We start from the raw sequence: 15,935 nt of genomic DNA, 5'->3' as shown, positions 1-15,935 counted from the left end.
AAGCTGCAGCACAGAGTTTCCATTTTATAATAATTAAACACTTTCTTTACTCAGCTTCTCTCTGGTCACTGGGTTCTCTTTCTTATTGTCTTTGCTGGATTCTTCTCTTTTCGATCGATCTCTAGATACTCGAGCTCCCAGGGTGTCAGCCCTTGGCCCTCTCTCCTGTCTGTGCCTATGTTTTGATGTTTTCAGCTATTCTCATTTACTCTCATGGCCTCGTAGGGTCTACCCTGATGATGTGCATTTGTGCTGTCAACCTTGTCAGATCCCCTCAACTCCCGACTCAAACACACAGCTATGTGACAGCCTTCTTATTTGTGCTGTGTGGAAGTCTGGGTTCTTGGTCACTCTCTTCAAATGTGCTCCTCTGCCAGCTTCCATTGTCTTCTCATGGTATCCCTGTCAACCCAGGAGTTTGAACCCCAGGTCAGGAAGCACCCACGATTCTTCTCTTCCTTTCATGCCTCACACCAGCAACTCCTAGAGACTCTACTTAGAAGCATCATACTGTTACCCACACGGATGCACAGTTATTGTGTGTCAATTAAGAATAAAACAAAAGATGAGCTAAGACACGTGTGCTGGAGCCACATACTGCCCTTGTCCACTCTCAGCTGTCCTCTGGGTCACTGCAGTGGCCGCCTAGTGGCATCCCTGCTTCCAGTTTTGCCCTCCCCTGCTGTCAGGTCTTCACACAGCAGCCAGGGTGATCTTTCTGAAACCTGACTCAGATCCTGTCACCTTGCTAAGACCTCTGTAGTGGCTTTTTATCTCACTTAATACAGAATCCAAAGTCCTCCTATTCAGCCTTAAAAAAAAAGAAAAAGGAATTCTGTCATTTCCAACAACATGGATGGGACCAGAGAACATTATTGCTAAGTGAAATAATCAAAGCACAGAAAGAACAATGCTGCATATTCTCACTCATGTATAAAATCTGAAATAGTTTGAACTCATAGCAGCTGGGAGTGGAATAGTGGTTAGTCAGGGGCTGGAGCAGGAGGGAGAGGGCCAGTGATGGCCATAGGCTACAAAGTCTCAGTTAGATATAGGGAATACGTTTGATTCGATTTTTTCGAGGTCTGATGTAGTGCGCTGAATATAACTAATAATTGAATACTGTGTGTGTCAGCATTGCAAAGAGAGTTATGTTTCAAATGCTCTCATTACAGAAAAAGGTAAACATTTGGGGTGATGGATGTGTTAACTGGCGTAATTTAATCACTCCGTGTTATATTCAAAACTCTTAACATCACTTTGTTCTCCATCAGTTTTTACAACTATAATTTGTCAATAGCTCATAATTATAATAACAATAAAACAAAATCCTCATCGTGGTCCACCAGTATCTACTTCACGTCGCCTCTGCTTCCTTGCCCCAAATCTCCAACTTTGCCCAACCCTGAGTTCACTCACAGCAGGGGGCATTCTGTACTTGCTCTTGCCTTTGCTTAGACCAGACAGACGGTGCCCGGAAGCCTCCCTCATCTCATTCAGCTCTTTGGCCTTTGGTTTTATTGCTCTTCCTTGGAAAACATAATCCTTCTCCCCCCATCACTTCCTGTTCCCTTGGATTGCTTCATTTTTTTCCATGAGACTTACAAAGTCTGGGATTTTACTACACAGACATCGGAATATTTATCTTTTGCGTCCCCACAAGAACGTTCAACGGCTTTCTTGTGCTTGTAGCTTTGTATTTCCTGCATTTAGAAGAGCACCTTGAACATCATTCAACAAATCAGTTGAATGAATGAACAGTAAACCACAGTGTCAACTGCGTCTGTGAGAGTCATTCTTTGCTCCGTTATTTCAGAATTTACTATAGGCCGGGTGCTGAGCTAGGTGCTAAGGATATCCTGACAGAGCCCTTTTCCTGTTCTCAAGCAGAATGCATCATGTTACAGAGACTGAGAGAAGTAAAGGGGCACTTTTAGTACAGGGTGGTGCATACTTGAGGGATATGCAAGGTGTGTATCATTTGGTTAGTAAGAGGGAATCAGATAAAGTAGGGGAAGAGTTTGTCTAGTTGGGGAGAGACTGCATGTAGGTAGGACAAGCTGGAGGTTGGGGTGGGTGTGTACAGTCATGGAGCATAAAGGCAAATGAAATAAAACCCCAAACTCTGTGCCTGCAGAAGGAAGGGGCAGATTGGGATCAAGAACCAGCTGGGGAAGGTAAGTAGGTAGGGCAGGGCACAGACAGTATTCTACTCAGTAGTAAGATACCTGGACTCCATTTTAAGGAGAGGCTAGTCTCTGAAAGTTCACATAAATGTAAAGAAAAGGTGAATGTGAATGATGAGAGGGAAGAATGGGCCCATGGAGCAGTTCAATTAGACTGACATGAGGAAGGAGCTGCACTGTTTATTAAATTTCAGAATATCCTGGAGATGCAAATGTTGGCTACATAAATTGCTTTTGCGCAGTGTGTGTATAATCTTTAAGTGTGCCCCTCGCCCAGACAGGGTGCATGATACCCGTTAGGTGTGATTTGTGATTTGGCCTTCCTCTCTTTCACCCTTCTACCTGCTTGATTTCTGTTGAGTTTTATTATTAAATTGGAACTAGTCGATCAACACTCGTGTTCAGGTATAGAGTTGGGCATTTGAAGTCTCCTTCCCTAGTCCCTGCAATCTTGAATGTAAATGCAGAGTTTCTTATTTGCTTTATTAGGCAGTGGGACTTTTCACTCCTTCCCGATAAGCGGGAGGAGGTGGTGTGAGCCAGCCATGACTTGAGAAGACAATTCTGGCTGTAATATTTAGGAAGGATTGAGAGGTTGTCAAGGTGGAAGCAGGGGGACCAGGCGGGAGGTATTTGTACTTCTGTGTGTTTTGGCTGAGAATCTCACTTTATTTAATCCCACGACTCCTTTCCTGCAGACATCTGGACTCAGTAGACCTGCTACTGATTGGAGAAGGGAAAAGTGAAAGCGCTAAGGTGGTAAGGATTAATTCCAGAATCCCTCACTTCTGAGGATTTAATTGCCACCTCTGCATACACATGGGGCAGGATGCAGTAATAAATAGAAACAGGAAGTCACTGAAGACTTAGGCAATTTGGAAACAGAGTCCTAAGGTAACTTGCCAGGCTCCAGGGGCTCTGTGTTGGCAGTGAAACCGTTGATTGCAGGGAGGACCTAGGAACCGGAGTTTCTTAGCAAGCATATCCATTTGTAAGCCCGTTTGTATTGCCTTCACTTATGTAAGAATTGCTTATTTGATATTTTATAAGTTCCAGGAAACACTCAAAGAGCTGAGAAAAGTAGATATAGTCCCTTGCCCCATGGAAGTTACTGTCCACTGGAGAAAGAGGACAATGAAATTATCACACAGTAAATAACTGCAGGCTGTGTTTAGTCGTCCGGCGGGACCTGGGCTGGCCGGAGCAGTCAGGGAAAGTATGCTGTAGAAGCAACCTCCAGGCCAAGGCTCTGAACACTGAGAAGGAGTTTATTAGGTGAGAATTTGGAGGATGTTTGTCCAAAGAAGAGGAGACCTCAAGGCCCTTTAGTCCTGAAGTTCTCAATTTCATTCTAGACAAGAGTCACTAGGGGACTTGTTAAAAAGGCAGAAGGAAAGTCTGTGATGGGCTCAGTTTTCAGTGAGCCCTTGTTTCCGTGTTTTACCGTGGATTTTAACCACGTTCTCCTGCAGGTGGCCAAAGGACCCCACATCATAAAAGCACAGAAGGACTATGAATCTGACAGGTTTCAACATGTGTATCCTGGCCTGAGGGTAGGCTGGGAAGCGGGGAGGCAGGGTTGTGTGACCATGTACATCTCCTGAGAAATTTTCCTTACCTCTACTTTACTTATTTTGCAAAATGTTTATAGGAATATTGCCATATGCATTTTCTCCAGCAAAATACAAGTTCTTTGCTTATGTTGCTTATTCCTAAGCAATATAGCATCTGAAATAGAGACAGACACCTGGCAGATGTCTCCTCCTCCAAAATGTATTAGAAAAAAATAGAAATGAATGAATCATATGTTTCTGATTCTGAACTTTGTCTAGGCAAAAGTTCGACGACCAGTTCAACTGTCCATTTTACAGAAGATGACACCCAAAGAGGACCACTGCTTGTCAAAGGCAGTCCAGCTTCTTATGGGAGAGGGCTGACTTGCAATGCCTTTGCCTACAGTTCAGTGCTGGTTCCAGTTTCGGCTGGTAAGGAGGCCAAACTGTTGGCAGCGTCTTGCCTAAAATACAAGAGGCAAGTAAGAAATATGAAGTAGTCTAAGAACAATTCATAGTCATTAAGAGATCTTCAGTTCACCCTGGGCAATTAACTTGCTAGATAACATCTTGGAAATAATTCTAAACCAGATCTGGTTTGCACTTAGTGCAACAGAGAAATACAACCCAGGTCGTGGTCACTGAGCCTGCTTCTTCATCTATACAAGGCAGCTGGCCATCACCAGCTCCCAGGATGCTCCTGAGTGTTAATGCAGGGCACCTGACCCATATAAGGTGGCTAATGTATATTTAAGCTTAAACATGTGGATCTGGAATATTAAGCATGTTCAATATTGGAAAGGAGATATCATTTGTGTCTGACTGTAGTTAGAATTTATGTAGATAAAGATCTGCATGGAGGAGAGAGAGGGAGAGGGAAGAGGAAGAGGAGGAAGAGAAGAGAGGAAAGGAGAAGAAAGGGAGAGTATAGTGTCTTCTGGGAGGTACCGGGTGAGCTTGCAGGAGGATCATGCCCTGTTGCTAGGCAGTGGCTTTTGTAGGATGTGGGTATCACAGGGCCTTTATGCTCAAGAAGAATAACATTTGGTATTCGTTGTGGAGACATGAAGAAGGAGGAATTAAGGGTAACTCAATAGAGAGAATCTATTTTTGTTGCTTTAGGAGAAAGAATAGAATTAAAATCCAGATTCGAGGGGCATCCTTAGGGGACTGGCATCTATGCTGTGTTTTGGAATATTGTACAACTAACTCTTCTGATAAAAGCTAAGTAAGCAATCCCTTCTGTAATTTATCCTTCATGCTATTGTCTGTGTGAGACTAGAATACATGTTGGTGACCACAACAGTGACTAATTCCTGCCTGGAATGTTTCCAATTCACCTGGGCATTCAGAACACAGTCCCTAATGTTCCATACATATTTTTACTTTTCTGAAACTTGTAGCATGTGCTGGGTAGTAAGGACAGCAACAGTGACCCTTTCCAACCCCCTGTTGCATTCTGAATCCCTCCTGGAAGCATTTCTGTCATCAGTTACACAAACTTAGTTTTTATTTATTTTATATTTATTTTTAGAGACAGAGTCTCGCTTTATTGCCCTCGGTCGAGTACGGTGGCATCGCAGCTCACAGCAACCTTTAGCTCTTGGGCTTAGGCGATTCTCTTGCCGCAGCCTCCGGAGTAGCTGGGATTACAGGCACTCACCACAATGCCCAGCTTCAAACTTAGTTTTAATATCTTCAAAAACAGATACTTCCTTCCTTTCTGGGGCAGATTGCTATATTCTGATCTGTTCAGAAAGGACTTGCTTTTCTGGGTGCAGATTTACTCAGCAGTCATTCTAGCTTTAGTTCTTGGAGTCATGTTTTCATGACATTATGGCTCATCAGATCCTCCCAACTAGGAAAATTGGTGGTGTTGTCTTTCTTCTTGTGGCGCTCAGGCAATCAACTATCTCTAGGAATGCTTTAGACACCCCTCCCCATGGTGAGTTTTTATTGTCATTGTAAAATCTAAATCAATTACTTTAGTTAATGATCAAATCAAAGATTCCACTTGAAACATGTTTATTTTCTTACCTATGATTGGGCATTTTTAGCAGTAATTTTTTTTCTCGTGTGTATTAAAATAATGACTGTGTTATTTATGTTAAAAGGCTCTCCAGGAAGGCTATGGAGGAAAACATTCTTGTTTTCTAATTTGCTCCAGCCTGATACTCTTTAGACATTTGGCAGGGGAATTTTTTTTTTTTTTGTCAAAACAAAATCAAACAACAAACAAAAACCATTCTTATCTATTCCCCTGTGTAGTTTAATCTATAGATCTTTGTTCTGGCATCTTTGATTATTCTTTTAAAATGCATTATTTGAATGGCTAGGTCAAGGAGTTAAATTGGAATCATGAAACGTTTCATATAAAGGGTCAAATAATAAATACTGTAAACTTCGTGGACCTTCTGGTCTCCATAGAGGCTACTCAGCTCTGCTATTGTAGTTTTAGAGTGTCTAACATGACACATGACAAGTGAGTTTTCCAATAAAAACAGTTATTTACAAAATAGGCAGTGGGACAGATTTGGTCTTTGGAGCATAGTAAAACAACTTGTGAATTAAATAATGTTTAAAGAGTTTTGGTGCGTTTGGTTTAAGTAAAGGATGGTTTTAGATGCCTAATTCCTGGTATAGGGACAGAAATTCAGTGACTGAGTTATTGAATGAGCTGAAGAAAAAAAAAAAATTTCTTAACTAGTTTAAAGCAAGATCAGGGAAGATTTCTATCCAGGAAAATAAAGGAAGGGTCTAGCTAAGAATAGGGATTTGGGAGAGACTCTGAGATGGCCGTGTGCTCACTAAGCCTAAAGTATTTTAATGAGAAAGAAATTGGCAATTAAATGCAGTATTACTGGGGAAGAAGTTGTTCATTTTTCTTCTAAAAAGATATACTATTGCAGAGGAAATTAAGTAGAGACTCGAGTGTTTTATAAGACATGGTTTTTAAAAACAGACAGCTGTGTATATTTTAGAGAATCATCTCCTCCCTTGGAGTCTCTGTATTTCTACCTAAAGTTTAAGGAAATGATGAAGACAGTCTCTGTGGTCCCTTGGAGCACTCAAATTTTGTGATCCGAAAGAGAAAATTCATATAATTGCAGTGTTTAATGGGATTTATGATAATTGGAAAATAATTGCCATTCCAAACTTTTATTAATCTGTATTTGGTTATGAGTCATGCTTTCATAATAGATGCTTTGGAAATAAGCAGAAAGATAAATCGAGTCAACAGAATTTTAAATGTTTTATTTATATGCAGCTTGTATAATCCCTGGAGCCCACAGGCATATTAAGATCATTTAAAATATCCATTAAAAGTTATGTGCTATATGACAAACTCCCATTTTAGAATGCCTTGCCCAAGGATATATAGCTAACATTTATTGAGTAGCTACTATTGCCAGATTAATTGCATTCATTATGTTTAATCCTTCCAGCAACACTGCAAGGTAAGTGCTAATATTCCTATCGCACTGATAAAACATCTCGGCCAGCGCTGTGGCTCATGCCTGTTATCTCCCAGCACTTTGGGAAGCTGAGATGGGAGAATTGCTGGAGCCCAGGAGGTTGAGGTTCTAGTGAGCTATGATATGTCACTGGACTCCAGCTTGAGCAGTAGAGCAAGACCCTTTCTAAAAAAAAGAAAGAAAGAAGAGTAGGGAAGGAAAGGGATGGGAAGGGAAGGGGTCTGTAAATGGTCCCTCAGATGCTGAGGGATCCATAAATGGTTGCTCGGCTAATGAGTGGTTTAATGCTGGAATTCAGAGCCAGGTCTGTAAAGTAAGTGCTCATCCCATAGTGACATGAGGTCTTGGGGAGAAGACTTGTTTTACATTCCCTTTGCAGGTGATCAGTGGAATGAGCATTTGCTTGTCCTTGCTATCCTATATTTTTCTTCTCTGCAGAACATGGCAGGGGCTCTTGGCAAGGCAGTTTGGGAGAATCAATGCCTTTCTTCCATTCACATGGGGACACCAGAATGGGCCAAGGAGTAGAGAACAGGAAGAAACAGAGAATCATGAAATCTAAATTTCCATCCCAGCTCTGGCATGGGTTTGCCAAATTGCCTTCCCTGCCCGGGGCCTCAGTTTCCTCCACACGTGTTGGTAATGGTAATACTTTCCAACATCCAGGTTGTAGGGAGGATAATGTATGTGAGGTAGTACAATTAAGTTTTTAAATTTATCTTAGGAAAAGTGTTACATACTTCATTGCTGAATATCACTATAGTCACCTTCTAAGTACTTGCCTTGGGAAGCTATACACTGAGGCCAGCACCTAATGTACTCTTCTAGACAATTTTGGAATGCATTTTGGAATGGCCATCAGAACTGGCTTATTACCCTTGATGTCTTGAATGTTGTCAAATGTCTTCCTTTCGATTTCTTTTCTCTTTGGATAAAGAAAAAAGCCTTTGGAGGCCAGATCAGATGAGTGTGTGTGTGGGTGTTCTAATACAGTTATTTGTATACTGGCTAAAATCTCCATCACAGACACTGCCCTGTGAGCTGGTGCATTGTCGTGATGCAAGAGGCATGTGTCATTGGCCAAGATTTTCAGTTAATATTTTCCTGTTTCTCTGTTGATGTTTACTTGGTCTGCTCTGCTTCTCACAGTCCGCCAACAATTCTGATGCACAATTGGATGAACTTTTGCAATGTTTTTTTTATCTCTTCTGCTCATTACTCACTGCCATGATCTCTCTCCATCAGTGACATTTTGTCAGAAAAACTTTTAATCCATTTGTACAGTACTACTTTCTTCATGGCTTTATTCACATAGCCTTGGACTGTCATGTACCTGATTTCACTTCCACTCTTGTCAAATTTAACAATAAATTTGTGAATGTTTGTTCATTGTTCTAATTCAACCTCCACCATTCTTATGACAACACACAAAAACACACAACAATAATGAACATCATTCATCAAGACACTGCCTCACTTCAACATGAACACCATTGTGAGACACTAATATACCAAGGCTGTGAAATCTTACTGAGTTGTTTGTACAGTGCTGCCAGCAGAAGCACATGGCAGCATGTTTGCCAACTCAATTGCCAGACCTCAAATGGTAACAGATATTTATGAAGGACCAAGTGCACTATAGAACCCATAAAATCAATATAACGAGATGAGACAGTGGATCAGAGGAGAGAGCACTAAATCTAAGATCAGGAATGTATACTCTAGTCCCCTTTGCCGCCAGTGATTCTGTGACCTTTGCAAGCATCTTTTTCTCTCCAGGCCTTAGTTTCCTCTTTGTGAAATAACAGTGCTGACCTGAATGACCTCTCCAAAAGTCCTTTCATTCTGATGTTTTGGATTATGTATGGCAAATAGTGAACAGCTGGAGTGTGTTTCAGGAAACATCAGCCTCTCAGAGTAAAGTAAACAGGTGCATTCTGAGCTCCTTTTCCCATGATAAATTCTCATAAACCTCCAATGGGGTTTCCTGCCCTTAGTAGTGGTGCTTCCTGTAATATCTCACTTGCTTATCTGAAATGGTTCATTTATATAAAAGTTGAGCCATCCCTAAGTATGCTTGCTGAGTTTCTATTTTTCCCTCTCAAGTTTGCACTCAATGGGAAACACGTAGCTCCCTGCCAGTGTGACTTCGCTGCACGCGTTGTCCCCATTCCTCTGAACTTATTCCCATAAAAGCCTTCAGAACTGTTTGAAGTTGGTATGAGACTTTAACTTTCATTACTTAAGTGAACACACTTTAGAAAATAGACTTATATACAAATCATAAGCAAGGACTATTTTATTCTCTACAGTTAAGTCAATGTCTTTACTTTTACTAAAGTCATTCTATTCATAACCATTTTTCAGAGATGTTCTTTTTTTTTTTTTTCTACTTTTCCTCCTCTCACTCCTCTGGGGCCAAATGCTTTTGCTGCTGCTGCTGCTCAGCTGCTCTCCCACTTGTGTTCTGGGGCATGAAGGCAGCCAAGGGATTTGGTGCTGACACCCTCTCGTTAAGATGCATCATTTCTACTTCACATATGCCCTTGGGTTCACCTTTCTTTAAGCTCACTGAGGATCACATAGGGAGAGACAGGCAAAAAAAAAAAAAAAAGAAAAAGAAAGAAAGAAAGAAAGCAAAAGAAATGCCCTCACTCCTTCTCATTCAGCTCAGTGATTTCATCTCCTCTCTCTCCTTTTCTATAATTACCCTTGTTCATCTCTAGGTATAATTTGCTATTGACAATAGCAGATGTAGTCCCAGAATTCTCCCCTCATCACCCTGATGTTCAGAGGCTTCTTTTGATTTTAATAACTCCAAATGATTAGTAAATGTGAACAATGGAATAAGACACCAAGAATAAACAAAGGCAAACATTTCATAACTCTATCAGTCATGCTTTCAAGACAGTATCTATAAAATAGTCTACAATGCCTTCTTGCATTAAGTCAGACCACCAGAGAGCCATGTGTCTAGACTATAATATGTTTGACCCTTAGGGAATGGCTTAACTTAATGATACTTTGGCTTAGGCATTAAGCTACCTAAGCCAATTGAACTCACCAGAGTGTTGTTGAGGATATTACCCACCAGTATCAACTATATCCAACTCTTTATGAGAAACCAGGGGAGAAGTTGTGTCTTAACATAGGATCCAGTGAGTCTATTTCTCCAACAACTTTGAACAACTACTCTACCACCTGCTTGGCTGTCTAGCTCTTTTGGCAATGATTTCCTTTTTCCTTTGGTTGCAAGGAATCTCAGGGACACCGGTGGTTCACTTCCATCCAGTGTTTAGGTATTTATAGAATTAATGTTACAAATAATTTTAACCCAAACTTCACTTTCTGGTCTTCCATTTATTTTTACTATTTTCTCTACATTGTAAAACCTACAAGATATGTGTGTTTTTGGAAACCACCTCCAACTATATCTGAGCTGATATTTAAGTAAACAAATCATAAAACATGCTCTGTGAAGAATGAAACAGCCTTTCACTTATTCAGAGGCCATTTGTAGTCTAGACTATATAATGGAGGAAACACATTTATCCAGTGCTGGAAGTGTTTCCCTCACAACCCTGAAAAGTAGAAACTCTCTGCCCATGATTTAAAGATGAGGAAACCAAAACAGAACATTTTAAGCAATAGAAACATCACAAGTGTAAGTGTGCCTTGTACTACTAATAAAAAAGGTTAATACCAAAAGCAGTTAACAATTATTCATTCTCTGTTGCAATTTATAAATAAGTCTTCCAAACATTATTTTATTCAACTCTCACAGCACAATTTATGGAGATGCACACTTTTAGATCTCATCATGTATTTGAGTAAAATAGACTTGGATGGAGTTTACAAACTGTTGGTCTGTTTCTGAATTTTCAGTCTTATTGCTTTAAATGTACTTCCCAAGAATCAAATCCCACCTTTCCCAAAGTTTTATTTAGTAATGACTTTTAAAAAATTATGTTTATTTCCTCTCCTTCCCCACCCTCCACCCCACCGCCCTTCCACTATCACCCAACTTCCCCTTGTAGCTGCTCACATAATAATGGCAGTGATGATATTGATAATACCTCTACATTAAAATTTTATTGATGGCCTATTATGTCCTAGGTACTGTGCTTCACAGTTCAATATAATCCGAACCCCCTCTTTCTATGGTAGTTAGCATTTGCATTTCATAGAGTTTAATTACTAGGTGGCAGAGTCATGTTTAAATCTAAATTTCAACTTCCAGAGCCTAAATTGGAAGATGGCTAAATATGACCTAATTCAACCAGCTTATTTCACAGATAGAGATACAGATGTCCATCTTCCCAAGAGCAGAGAACCAGTTGTCCTTCCTGTCTCATAATCTTTTCTCCTTCTATGTAGTCTCATAGTCAGTGTGTGATTGAGTGTGTATGTGTATGTGTGTATCTGTATGTGTGTGTGTGTGCAGGTATGTAGGACAGCAGATGGCTAATAAAAAGGATTAAGGAAGATTCCTAAACAGGCAATGCTTAGCTCTAAAAAGAAAGCCTTGGCCTTATAATTTTGTCTCTAGCCTCATAAGAAATCCTACAACTCTGGCTTTAGCCCCTGTCATCACCCACCCCCTACTCTGAGGTCCCCCAGTAGGGTGGGCCTTGCTGCAGACACCTATGCCTTCTGTCCAGGGTTCTTTTTTTAATCTCAGTCTAATTGGCTCACCCACCCTGCTGGGTTACTTAATTGGGCATGAGCATATTCCACAGATCCCATGCTATTGTGAGTCCTGCCTTCTCCTCCAAGGGGAATTTGCTGGCTCTGTGTGCTCAGAAGGAAAGATGTATTTTATGTTGTGTTCAGTTCACTGAGAACTTACATGAAATTGTTCCTGGGCCGCAGAGCAGTCAGATAACATGACAAGCAAGGCTTGGTTGCTTTCTTTTACTTTCTTATTCTTTTTTTAAGGTGACATGGAAAGGGTACTGCACTTGGAGTTGCGTATACTAGGTTAGGATTTGAGCCCTGCCAATCATTTGCAGTGTGATCTTGGGCATCATTTTAACACTCACTTTTCCATCTGTGAATTGAATGAATTGAATTTGATGACATCTATGAGTGGAGTCAGGGTGAAGCTCTTAGAATAGCAGTCATATTACCCATGTACCGAATCTGGCTTACTGCTTGTTTTTGTGAATAAAGTTTTATTGGAACACAGCCACATGCACATGTATTGTCTTTCACTGTCTCACACTGTAAGGACAGAGTCAAGTGTTTGTGGCAGACACCTCATATCTGAGAAGCCTCAAATATTGACTATCTGGCTCTATTTGAAAAGTGTTTGCCTACCCTTCCTTTATAACATAAAATCAGATTGTTTTAGCTCAAAATCTTCTTTTAACTTTCCATGCTATTTAGAATTTAAAACTAAAAAATATCTTTACCAAAGCAGGTGAAGCCTTTTGTGATCTGTGACTTCCCTACCCCATCTTTCATGTTATGTTTTCCTGCCATACTTCTCGTTAGCTCACCCCCTACTCTTTTACTCACCTATTTCTGCCTTTTTGGTCACCCCCACATAGGGCAAACACATTTCCGCCTCACGACCTTTGTATTTACTGTTACTTTTTTCTAAACATTCTTCTACCAGATGGATTCAGTTTTTTAGATCTCTTCTCAAATACCTTGTATAGATCCCTCTCTCATTTTTTTTAGATCTCTCTTAAAATACCTTCAAGTCAGCAAGCCTTTTCTGACTATGTATCAAAACACAGCCCCATCCACTTCTGGGTATCCCACCCTCCGTCCCCTGCTTTATCTGTCTTTGTAAGTCTTATCTCCCCTGACACCTTACCCATGTCTTTATTTGTTTTCTGTCCATTCTCACAAGCTTGTAAGCTCCTTGAGAGCAAGACTTCTATCGATTTTGTTTACTGCTGGAACCTCAGTGCTGGAAAAGTAGAGGTACTCACATTTCAAATATACGATCAACCTTCAGCATTAATGTTTAAATCCACCTCAGCATAGATCTAGGTGATGTTGAGCCCTTGTACACAAGTGTATTTTGGTAAAAATTGTGAAAGTCATTGAGTCCTGCGATTATTACAGCCTTTGCTCCAACATGCTGTGATGGTTAAAGAACCACATAAACCCTTCCTCAGAATGATTTTGGTCTGGATTGTTGACCAGTAAGTACTGAGTTTATAGGATGAAATCTAATAACATAGTTTGACACATAGTCCTTCATCCTATGGTCCCAAATAACCTCTTAGCCTTTACCTTTTATTTATATGGGACACACAGGCACACAACCACATGCAAACCACCTTTTCTTTCCAGCGATCTTACTCTCTTCCATTCCCCTCCAGTTTTGCATGTAGAATTCATTCCTCCTGAAACACCTTTCTCCATCTTTGTCCAAATTCCATGTTTCCTTTCTGATTTTAATCATACAGGAGAATTCTCTGACACCACCATTTCTAGACAATCCCTTTTTTCAGACTATGTCGAGGCCCCTTCTCTGTGATCCCTCTATGTCTAAAAATACCATTGCAAATAGCACAACATAGTTTAATAACTTTCCTAAACAATAATTTGTTCTAACAGCTCCCCACCCCAAACGATGGAGTAATTCCGTGGCATGAGTAACTCCGTCTGTGGTGCTGAGCAGGAGTTGTGTTAATAATGACACCCTCTGCTGCTGAGCTGCTCCTCCTCAGGGCCCTGTGCTCAGCAGGTCACATGCCTTTGATCACGTAAGCCCTACATCCACCCTGTGAGGGAGGAACTGGGTGCCTGGCATTGGTTTCTTTCCTAGTTATTTCAAGGAAGGAACACAGATGGCAGGCCCAGGGTCTATAGCTGGTGAACTTCACAAATACTGTGAAGGTTGTTAAAAAAAAAAAAAAAGAGAGAGAGAGAGAGAGAATTGAGTCATGCCTTGTAATTTGGTAGTGGGGGTGGCATTTTTTTTCTGCAACGGTATCAGTTCTACTATGTTTTTATAATCTAACTTTCAATATTTACACTAAAAGAGTGATTTCAAAGTCAGGATACCAGTTTTCTATACTCAGCTCTGGTACTAAGTAGCTGGGTGACTTTTAACAGGTTACTTTAACCTCTCTGAGTCTAAATAAATATAAACTTTGAGAAATACAGGCATGTTTACATGAAAATAAAGCAACCCAAGAGAGTTATAAATAAAAATGAGGTATATGTGTGTGTGTGTGAGATATATATAGTCCATAAATTTTGTGTGCAATTAAATATTTAAATATTTTAAATAGACATCTATTTTAAATTGCACACACAATTTATGGACAGACTGTATATACACACTATATAACTATGTGTATTTTTCTACATGCTGATAGGTGTGTATATTTATAGGCACATATATAACTTTCTAATTATATGTACATAATTTTATAAATTTTATAAATTTCAGGGATAAGCTGTTGAGGAATATGCTTTATCTCGGATCCATTTGGTGATTTTAATTGCTTTTGATTGACCATCCATCACTGAATAACAAATTACCTCACAGCTTTGTGACTTCCCACAATAAATATTATCTCACAGTTTCTGTGAATCAAGAATCTGGGTGCCTTTTCTCGCCAGGCTGCAGTCATCTCAAGGCTCTGTTGGGAAGGGTCTGTTTCCTAGTAACCCAGTTCACACACATGGTTACTGTCAGGATGCAGTGCCCTGTGAGGTCTCAGTTGGCTGGAGGCTTCCCTTGGCTCCTGGCTGGGTAAGTGTCGGTGTGGAGCATCGCACAACACAGCAGTGAGGGAGGGGGAGAGGGAGAGGGGAAGGGAAAGAAAGGCACAGAGACAGAGGAAGCAGGAGGGACATCGTGTGAGAGACGCCCACACAGAGGGAGTGAGAGAGTCCTGAGGTCACTGGGATTCGGGGGACTCAAGCCACAAGCCACCCAGCACATCTATAACATTCTCCTCAGCTGGCTTTCAGATCCCCTCTGCCTCCTCAGAGCTGGTCAGCCCATTGGTTCTCTCTCGTCACCTTGTGCCCACTTTTGGTCACACTCTTCTTCCAGTACGGTCTTCCCATAACATATTCTGTATCCATCCCCCCCACAATCTTCTAGCTCTTTCCTCTGTGTGGTTAGTTGTTTTGTTCTCTTTTTTTTTTTAAACCACACTTCTGTTTATTTAAAGCCTGCGCAAACTTCAAAACTATAGTTCAAACATGATGTCCTCTCTGAAGCTTTCCCTGGAGGGCTGAGAAGTCCTCCTCTGTCTGTGTCCTGTAGTCCTGGATTCACAATGAACTAGAAGTGTTCTGTCTTTCCTGACAGACTGCGGGCTTCTCTTCTTCTTCTTCTTCTTCTTTTTTTTTTTTCTTTTTCGCGTGTGTGAGCGGGTCCAGGTGTGAGACTGTGGGCTTCTCTAGGACTCTAGGATAGGGACTGCGATGCATCCACCCCCCTTCTGCAGACATCATGCGTGGCGCTCAGTAGGTGCCTTGCAGAGATCACTGCACAGTTGATTGATTTAAGTACCAACAATGTGCTAAGTACTGAGTTGCCTTGCAACTTGCACTGTGTTAAGAATTATGGACAGAGATTTCTTTCTTTCTTTTTTTTATTAAATCATAACTGTGTACATTAATGCAATCATGGGGTACAGTGTGGTGTTTTCATATACATTTTGAAATACTCTCATTAAACTGGTTAACGTAGCCTTCATGTCATTTTCTTAGTTATTGAGTTAAGACATTCATACTCT

The 15,935-nt window shown here is 40.7% G+C and overlaps 1 protein-coding gene across 1 annotated transcript in view; it reads left to right on the top strand.

Moving 5' to 3' along the window:
- BRINP1 (BMP/retinoic acid inducible neural specific 1) overlaps nt 1–15,935 on the top strand; it is a 186,797-nt gene that overhangs the window by 96,053 nt on the left and 74,809 nt on the right. The window lies entirely within an intron of this gene.

This window comes from Otolemur garnettii, unplaced genomic scaffold (assembly GCF_000181295.1).
Source record: "Otolemur garnettii isolate 467f Iridium unplaced genomic scaffold, OtoGar3 scaffold00014, whole genome shotgun sequence".
In the NCBI taxonomy this organism is placed as follows: Eukaryota; Metazoa; Chordata; class Mammalia; order Primates; family Galagidae; genus Otolemur; species Otolemur garnettii.
The sequence above is the reverse complement of the archived record's forward strand: the minus strand, read 5'-3'. Positions and strand labels throughout refer to the sequence as shown.